Genomic DNA, 10051 nt, shown 5'->3' with positions numbered 1-10051 from the left:
AAATAAATCTAAATCATCACTGTATTGATTTGTAAGTCGTTGCATGCGAATGATTGGTGAATTCAATGAATAATTAGTACCATGATGATGACTGTAAAACATAAAATTAAGTCTTGTTGGGCTATGTGGAATACGAAAGTTTATTAAAGTTAACAGTCCGGGGCAATCTATTTTATTATTTAATAATTTATAAATAAACAAGAGGTCATTTATTGTCCTCCTGCTTGACAGTAATGGTAAATTTAAATCAGTTATCAGGGGCTTATAATTTATTTCTGACACAGGTAAACCTAATTAAATTAGAATATATCATTAAAAAAATATTTGTACTCGTTCAAGATCATATGAGTTGCAGTAATAAGCGGGACTCCTAAAAATGATCGTATTATTCTTTCTATTATTTATTTTTTCACTGTTTTTTGTGCTTTATAAACATTTTATTAAAAAAAGAAACGATAAAAAACAAAAGAAAAGTTGCGTTTGTGCCGTAAGTCTTGTGATTTATTGTTTTTTTATTTATTTATTATTGAAATACTTTGAAGATGTAATGTTCAGAAACTCGTAAGTAAATATTCGTTAACAACTACCTACACTAAGTTATTTATTGCTTTTGAAGAGTGCAAAAGTTTCCGCTTTTGTACTTTATGTGAGTGTTTGACTTCTTGAAGAAAAGGGGAAGCACGGCTTACTTATTTTTTGTTGGAGTCCAAACTAACTTTTTTGTTATTAGCTCAACGATGCTATAAACCTGAATATGTAATAAAGGCGTTGAAGATTTGAAAACTCTTTTGAACATACAAAATAAAACATATAAACACAAACAACGTTTAAAAAACTGTCAACTTTGTAAGACAGTCATTTAGTAGCCAAACAGCTCGAAACGACAACGGTACGGACTGTACCGAGTACTGATAAAGGTGTCCCAGTTCAATATAAGCGCTGACGATTCCTACAGCTTCTCAGGCGTCATTATAACAAGCGAAATTCTTGATTATCTTCTTAATACCGTACCTTTTTAATAATCATGGCGGAGTCCGATTTGAGAGGACTAGTGTTTTCCTAGAATGTATGCAAGTATACGAGATTGCTTGCCGAGTACTGAGCTGTGCTTGTTAATGGGAAGTGAGATAAGCGGTTACTACCGGGTTAAAGCCTCATTAAGTACCTGGCGTATTCAAATTGTGAATGTTTTACTGGAAACATAAACCAAAAAGTTGAGGTAATGAGATGTCTTCAGTATCTAACCAGCAATACTTGTTTATTAGCTAAATAAACACAAATATGATGTAAAAACTTACTCCAGTCTGAAGATGCCCATCAGAGGGAGAAAGCGCTAATTGGTCAAATAAATAAGTGGAAGTGTACCAAGTATTTTAAATTAATAACCTTTATAAGTTATTACATCATTACAATGGAATTCCATCAAGAATTGTCAATAAATAATTTAAATAAATAAACACAAATATCTAGTTACTTATAATTGAGCGTAGTTATGCAGAAAGCAGCTAGCCGTGGAAAAGTGAAACTGAGATAATAGCACCTCGGTGAAAAGAGTGAATAATCAAATCCACACTACAGTTGGAATGTTGTTGACTTTAACAAATGATAAACAATGAATACGTTCGTTTTATTGCTATTACAAACAAGAATCAAATTATTTATTTGACCAGTTTTAAGTACCTTAAGATTTTTCTATTGCTGTGGTGTTTCCTGCAAATTGAGAAATGCCGTTTTTGTGATCGACGCCATTTTAAGAATGTGATTAATGCAGTTTTTTGTATGAAAGCGGTCTGGTGGTTTTGAGCAGAACATAGAATTGACCTTACTGCACCTGATAACATCAAAATATATTTTGTCAGCATTGTGGACTGGCTGCTTTTTGCATAACTAAGTTCAATTATTGTCTTCACATTTTTACGTAATTTCTAGTTTAATGTAATTATAAGTGAATTAATAATATTGGCATTGTTAAAACTTCAATTTCAAAATATCTAGTTATTTATTTGGTTTGGTAAACATTTACATACATATAACATTAATCATTTTAACGGGATTGGCGAAAAAAAGTGTTTGTTTAATTTCCATATACACAGTGTTTTAGAAAAACTACTGAGGAACATTCCTTATGGTAACCTATAAAGACAATCCTGACCTTTTTTTTCTAAAATCTGCTTTTCTTAATGTTTTTTTATTCTTTTTTTTTATTATCTGAAAATAGAATAAATCCTAAATCCTTAATTTCTTGGACTAGCATCTTTTTCACAGGGGAAGATTTGTAATATTTTATTTATTGTAATAATATGTTTAAATTAATTATTTATTTTTTACATTAAATTTCTCTTACATTTCTAGGTTTATGAAAGTTTTTTTTTAATATTCGAAATTTAAAAAATGTTAAACATGAGGAATGTTCCTCTGAAGTTTCACGATCTGACCTCGAAACACTCTTAAGCTAGGGTTTCCTAGGACAGCGATGCCCGTATCTTAACGGCCGTAGTGAACGGTGATACGGTGGGCAGCCGTCGTAACGGTGACTAGAGAGTTGTTTCCTAGGAAAACGGTGTTGATAACACTGTTAAAAAATAAAACCACTGTCTAGCCACCTCTTCGACGGCTGTCCACCGCATCACCGTTCACTACGGCCGTAAAGATACGGGCACCGCTGTCCTAGGAAACCTTAGCTTTACACAAATACGTGCATAAATAATACACTTATAACCGTATGCAGAGACAAAACTTAAGGTGAGGAAAGTACATTCTAATTTCAAATGCAGAGAATAACCTGAAGGTGAAGACAACAGAATGTACTTTCCTCACCTTAAGGTTTGTCTCTGCATACGGGTATTAATATGTACATTCTCAGGAATTATAATCAATATTTAGTATTATTAATAATGTTTATAATGATTATATAGATTTTTACTTCGTTTATAGTTTTTTAAATAAATAATAAATTAGAAAGTATTTATCTTTTTTTTTTGTACAAGCAAGGTCGTTTTGGCGGGTTTAATGCTATTAAGCAATATCTTCCAACCAACAAACATGTTTTATAGAGTAAAAAAATAATATAAAGCTCACCAAATCAACATAAATATGAACATATTATATTATATTATATTCACATACAGCATGACAAAGTAAATTGTTTTACTTAAATTTTAAGTCAAACTAAATTCAATTCTGCATAAAATAACTTTTTTAAAGCGCCTTTGAGATATTATATTACAAATATTGCTCTATATGAGTAAGCCATAATAATAATTTAAAAATGCGCAATGCGATTAATCGGTTGTTTTTCGTTATAATGGCAATGTTGTTGAAAATGTTTTAATTTTTTTTTTAATAAATCTAATTGAATAATTATTCTATTTGATCGATCTAGATTAATATTGATATCTAATGCGGAGTTTCCATTTTATATTCTCTATATCTTCATCGAAAATATATAGATCAAACTTCCGATTTTTTAGAAAATAAAGAGCCAAACAACTATTTGAAAAGTCAATCGTCAAATTAAATGTGATTTCGTTACTATTTGACAGATCAATAATGATCTGACTATAGCAGCATAAGAATAATTACCTTTCTTTAGTCCAAGCATCCACGCTACTTTTCGAAGCAAGGGATGTTGGACTGATTCAATGTGATTTATGCGATTGACATCTATGTTCCTCCGTGGTCTGGTCTCCATTCTAATGGAAACCAGACCACGGAGGAATATTCTAGAAGAGGGCGAATAGTTGAGCAATAAAGAGTTTTGATTGTTACAGATATTTTAAGATATTTGAATGAATAAATATTTAAAATCATACGAACTAAACTTTGTCATTTCCCTCTCCAAGCGCCTAACGTAACTAATCTGATTATATGTCGGTAACCGACGTAAATTACGTGTGTGTAATTTAATTTCTATGGTATCCAAACATTTCGTCTTTGAATTATTTCCAAAATTTTTGTTATCGCCTTTAATTAATCTGTACACACTTAGATATTATACCGACGTGCTTAAATTATTGTAATATGCGGAATATGCCTCGACCACAACACATACAAAACACAAATATTGGAATAATTATTATTTCACACGAACTCTTAATATATTTATGCCTAAAGTTCTTAAATATTACTTTGCACGAGCAAATTTTATAACCATTGGCTTTCCCCCTTTTTTCCTGATCTTGCTAAACTTCATTTTCCATTGTTTCTTATTTTTGTATTTTTTACATTTAATATTTACTATTCCCTTAAGTTTATCTTGATGGTATTATGTTTTTTAATTTATAATGAAAAAATAACATTTCTTTTATTATTTTTTTTATTAATAAATTTCATAAAAAGTACATGTTTTTGTAAAATTCAAAACATCTACTTTTACACATCTAGTAAATGTTATTCTGTAACTCTCCAAAAAAAGAGACTAATACCCGTATGCACAGACAAACCTTAAGGTGAGGAAAGTACATTCTATTGTCTTCACCTTCGGGTTATTCTCTGCATTTGAAACTAGAATGTACTTTCCTTACCTTAAGTTTTGTCTCTGCATACGGGTATAACTCTTGTGCTATGAGAGTGACTTACACTGTTTAAGTTGTTTATTTTTAAGAGTTTATATAATTTTAAATACGATTACATGAGAAAGAAAAATAAAAACATAGGAAATATAAAGAAAAAACATAAAACAATAATACATACATACTAATTAAAATCCAATTTTGTTTTTACACGAGTTCAAAAAATTTCTTTAGATTAACTTTAAATTTGTTTGATGATATATTATTTTTAATAGTTTTTAGTTCATGAGGAAGATTATTATAATTTTTTACACCTTTGAATACAAAGCTATTTTAACCATGACTTGTATGGAATTTAGGAATTTTAATATTATGTTGGTATCTGAGTGACTTATTCATTTCAAATTCTTTTATTTTTTTCTTTTTTAAATATTTGTATTATAGAATTTATTTTATAAATAGTGTCTACTGTATGAACCTTAAATATTTTAGAAAGACTTTCCGTATTGGATGTTGAGGGTTTCTTTAAAATTACTTTAATAATTAATCTTTGTACTAATTTAAGAGGGTTTAATATACTGGCATATGCACCACCCCATCCTACAATACCATATTGTAACAAAGATTGTACAATTAAGTAATAAGCTTTTTTTAAATGACTGATTTTTAAAATATTCCTTAATCTAATAAATACATATATACATTTTCAAATTCATTTTACTAGTTCACTGATATGGTCTTTCCATTTTAAGTTTTGGTCTATGTATACACCAAGATATTTAATTTTATCTGTTAATTTTAGTTGTTGTGGTGATTTGTTTTAATCTTTTTGTTTATTTAGTTATTATAAATTTGGAAATATAATCTGAAAACTTTCAATAAATGTAACAAAAATAAAGCATAAATAGTTGAACGCGGTCAATAAGAATTCTTGTCTCCGAAACACAAAACTCGTAATAACCTCTAGTTTAGTGTTTGACTTGAACAGTGAACAGTGAACACTGCAGTAAACGGAAGGAAGCGGTCTGAGAAGTTCGTGTACAGTTTTGTTGGCACGGCGAACTGCAGGAACGCGATAAGAAGTTGGAGGTTCTAGGAAGAACTATTTATTTATTAAAGTGATAAAATATCCTTTGTCAGCTCCGCAAATACGCTGACTAAGCAGTATAGAATTGTGCATTTTTTTTCGTTTAACCACTACGTAAACGATTTTGTAATTAATGTCAGTAACTATTAGTAGGTATATAACCACTTACTGACTTTTCATGTGTACCGGTTTCGAGACGTACTCGTCTTTTTGTCAGGACACTCACTACACTAACATGCAAATACTCCGTTCTCCAACATACCACTAAATATTTTTAATATAATTTTTAGTGCATGTTTGGACGCCGTGGCGATTAATGTATTTTTTCGTTAATACTATGTATAGGTACTACGGTGATGGCAAAATTGTGGAAATTAGTACTTGCATGCAGGTGTAGTGAGTATCCTGAGGAAGAGACGGGTACGTCTTGAAACCGGTAGACATAAAAAGTTGGTATGTAATAATATTTACTAACATTAATCAAAATGTTTGACTGCTATAAACATAAATAAAATTATTTTTTTTTTTGTATTATTTTTTTAAATTGTTGAAATTTTATAATTTAATACAAACACTAGTCTGTATGTGTTTTTGAACAGAAAAAATATCATAAAGCACGTATTTATTAATTTTATTTTACTGCTGAAGTATAAAACGTTGTACAAATCAATTCTATAATGTTTGATGTCCTTCTGTTTTTCTTATGCGTAAAGCAAAAAAGCGTCCCCTGTGGTGTAGTGGCTATGACGCTTGAAGGATTCCAGGTTCGATTCTCAGTGAGAACACAAAAATTTAACTAGGTGTTCTATGTAGATTTTCACCGTAATTGGGCCTCCTGGCCTGTTGTGGTGCAAGATATACATATAAAAATATAGTATCGGGCACTTTACCAAATATTAATGATGTTTTTGATTTTGATGTGAATGTACGTGTTATTATTATTATGGATCAATTACGTAGCACCATTTTCGTAATATACTACCGCGAGGGGGGTTTACATAGTGATTCTATAGATAAATAAATTTAATTGAAGTTGTTAAATTTGTAATTTAAATAAAACAACTTATTTTGTTATCACATGCTACGGATTTATTCAAATGATTTCGAGAACAAGAGGGTTTTAAGTTTTTTTCCGAAACATCACTTCACTCTCACAGCCTCGCACCTCTACTGGGAGAGCGTCCCCTGCCATAGGGCCTGCGCGTTCACTGAATTTAGTGCGCTGTTTGCGTAGAGGTATAATAACTTTTCCTCTCGCCGTAGACGTAGCTGATCTAAGCGTGAGACGCCTATCAGCTAGTTCATCTGGAATGGATAGTTCCCTTAGATATTCCGGAGCAGAGTTCTGCAGTGATTTATACATAAGTCAACAGAGTTTGCATTCCACCCTCTGTGGAAAACGTAGCCAGTGTAGTTCCCGAAGTAGTGGAGTGATATACTTGAAATAAGAAATTCAGAAAATAGAGAAATTAGAGATTACCTACTGGGTTTATTATATAAATAAAAGACGAGTGATACTTTAATCCACAAATTTGAAAAATCCAGTGACCGGTTTCATCGCTTTCGCGACATCTTCGAGACTGGTATCTTTATTAAGGAGTTCAATGTATTTATTCAAAACAGAGGTAAGGATAGATAATTCAAAATTATATGAAAGTAAATTAAATAAAGTTATTTTTATCTTAAGGATAATTATCAAAATTGTTTCGGGTTAACTAATGCGTTGATATAATGCTATTTTAATGAGTTTAAGTAATTTATTTTTACTGCCCCATCCTTCGTGAGTGTGATTTTTGTCAATTATGATTTCTGAAAAACAAAGGATAAAAAGGCATTAGTAAAAATATATTACTATGGGTAAAGTAATGGAGAATGCACATGTGTTATCTGTTCATTACGTAATTCTTCGTCGGGTTTATTATTTAATCTAATAATTTCGAGAATTTCTAGTTTGTCGAGTTTATGGCCTTTATGTGCAATATAAATTATTTTATATTTTTTTAAATCAAAGGAATGTTTTTTTTATTTAATGATTGGCAAAATTTGAATGATCTTTATTATTAGACCTTGATTGTATGATGTAAGATACCAGTCTCGAAGATGTCGCGAAAGCGATGAAACCTGTCACTAGATTTTCCAAATTTGTGGATTAAAGTATCACTCGTCTTTTATTTATATAAAAAATTACAATGAACTTCCATCAAGAATTTTCTCTTACAAACTAAAATGTTTTACCTGCTGGGTATTTAAAGTGGGATACTTAACTCTTTTATTTTTATTGGTTTGGTGCAAAAGTTTTGATATGATTTTTTTATAAATACCACCTGTCTAATAAACCGCGCAAATGTTTTATTTGCATAATCTAGAAATGAAGTTGCTGCTATCAGACGATGCAGTTTTGCAGTTAATGTAAATGCGCCGCGTGTTGGACTTTTATTCCACTAACATAAAATAAAAAATAATGTTGGTGATTTTTTGCTTTTTATCATGAACACTTGACAAACTTACTACTCTGCTTTCTGCTACTCTGCTTACTACTCTGCTCAATGAACCTATATTTTTATTTAAATTAGTTTTAGGATTCTAGAATTTCATTCATCCATGCACTTTGTAGCTGCGAAACGTTTGTTAACCTAGCTTCCGTGTGTAAATGTCATTAACTATCAAATTATTACATAGAGTCTAGAATTCAACCCTTTATGCGCTCTGTAGCTGCAGAACGTGTTGTAATTCTGCTATTATTTGCTTACAATTATTTTTTTAAATGTCGAAACACTCATAAATCATTTTTTTTAATGCAAATGGGGCTTAGATTTCATACTGTCCATACGTCACAATTTTAATTTTCGCACGCAAAAATTCAAGGTGACGTGTCGATTAATTTTCAAATTCTTTTAAATAAGTAACCAGTAATAAATATAAATTTTACATGTGTAACATTTTTAAGGAGTTATAATGTATTATACATATTGTCATATTACATCTAATTTTGGTTTTTAAAAATGGCAACTCATTCCCCACGAACTGTTAAGTCAAGTCGGAAATGTCCTCATCCTTGCATTATGTATGGCGGAAATGAGTAGGACCTTTGCATTAGGGAAAATACATGTCGAAGAAAATCTTCTCTCAGGTCAGCATTGAAGCGAATGTTGATGGATTAAAAAAATGAGGAAGATAGAGAATGATATGGCAAAATCAAATTAAACATATGTTTGAAGATGCCTACGCCAAAAGCCGGAATAATCGGCTTTCGCGAATGAGAAGATGTATGAACGTAGAAGAAGCAAGGACTGAGATGGCTTTCTATCCTCTCTCCCTACATCTACGGGGAAACGGCGTGGTGGTTTTTTTGGTGTTCTTTGGAATTCAAGTCACGTCAATAATATAAGTTCTAATTAATAGGTTGAGTTTCTCCACTGACATTTCTTGGTGGAACTGCATTTTAATGAGAAGGTTCAGCCCTACGGGAAATTGGGTATAAAAAATCGCGCGGTAGAAATTTAGAGCATTAAAAATTGCACCGCGAAGTTTCTTAAAAAATGTATGAAAAAAATAAAAGATTATGAAAATTTATAATATAAATAAAAGACGAGTGATACTTAAATCCACAAATTTGGAATATCCAGTGACCTCTGTTTTGTATAAATACATTGAACTCCTTAATAAAGATACCAGTCTCGAAGATGTCGCGAAAGCGATGAAACCGGTCACTGGATATTCCAAATTTGTGGATTAAAGTATCACTAGTCTTTTATTTATATAATAGGTTACAATGAACTTTCATCAAGAATTTTACAAACTTAAATGTTTTAGATAATGATAATAATAATAATAGATAATTAATATAAACATTTTTTAAAGTCTGGACTTCCTCATTATAATAATAAAAACACTATATATTTGAAAAAAGTTGATGAAAACTTTTTATTTTCATACATATATATATATATATATATAATTCCTCTGTACGTGTGATGTTACAAAACTCCTCCTAAACGGCTTAACGGATTTACGTGCAGTTTTCAGAGAAATATAGATATTTGCTCTGTGCGTGTTTGCAGATAATAAAATCTTCAATTCAATAAATAAAAGAGAAGTAAGGAGCATAAATGTTTTATTCATCGATCTACCAGGGTTAATGCATTTACAAAAAACTGTTGTTTTTTTGTGTACAAAAAAGTGTGTTTTTTAATGTTTTCAAACAGCATTTGTTTTTTTTGTGGATCTCAATCAGATTCTTTCCTTAAATTCCTTATAATTTCCACCCATTTATTTCTTTTTACTGGATTTTTGGTTATACTAAAATAATATTAAATTCTATTCATTTTTAAAAATCGTATTCCTACATACGTACACCCCTTTGTTGGTGAGAAGACCGGAGTTTGACGTTTGCAAAAAGAATGCCATATTTGAACAAATATTTATTTTTTTCAACCATAAACAAATACGTACG

This window comes from Micrasema longulum, unplaced genomic scaffold, assembly GCF_059751315.1.
Source record: "Micrasema longulum isolate JH-2025_06_02 unplaced genomic scaffold, ASM5975131v1 h1tg002436l, whole genome shotgun sequence".
NCBI classification, from domain to species: domain Eukaryota; kingdom Metazoa; phylum Arthropoda; class Insecta; order Trichoptera; family Brachycentridae; genus Micrasema; species Micrasema longulum.
The sequence above is the reverse complement of the archived record's forward strand: the minus strand, read 5'-3'. Positions refer to the sequence as shown.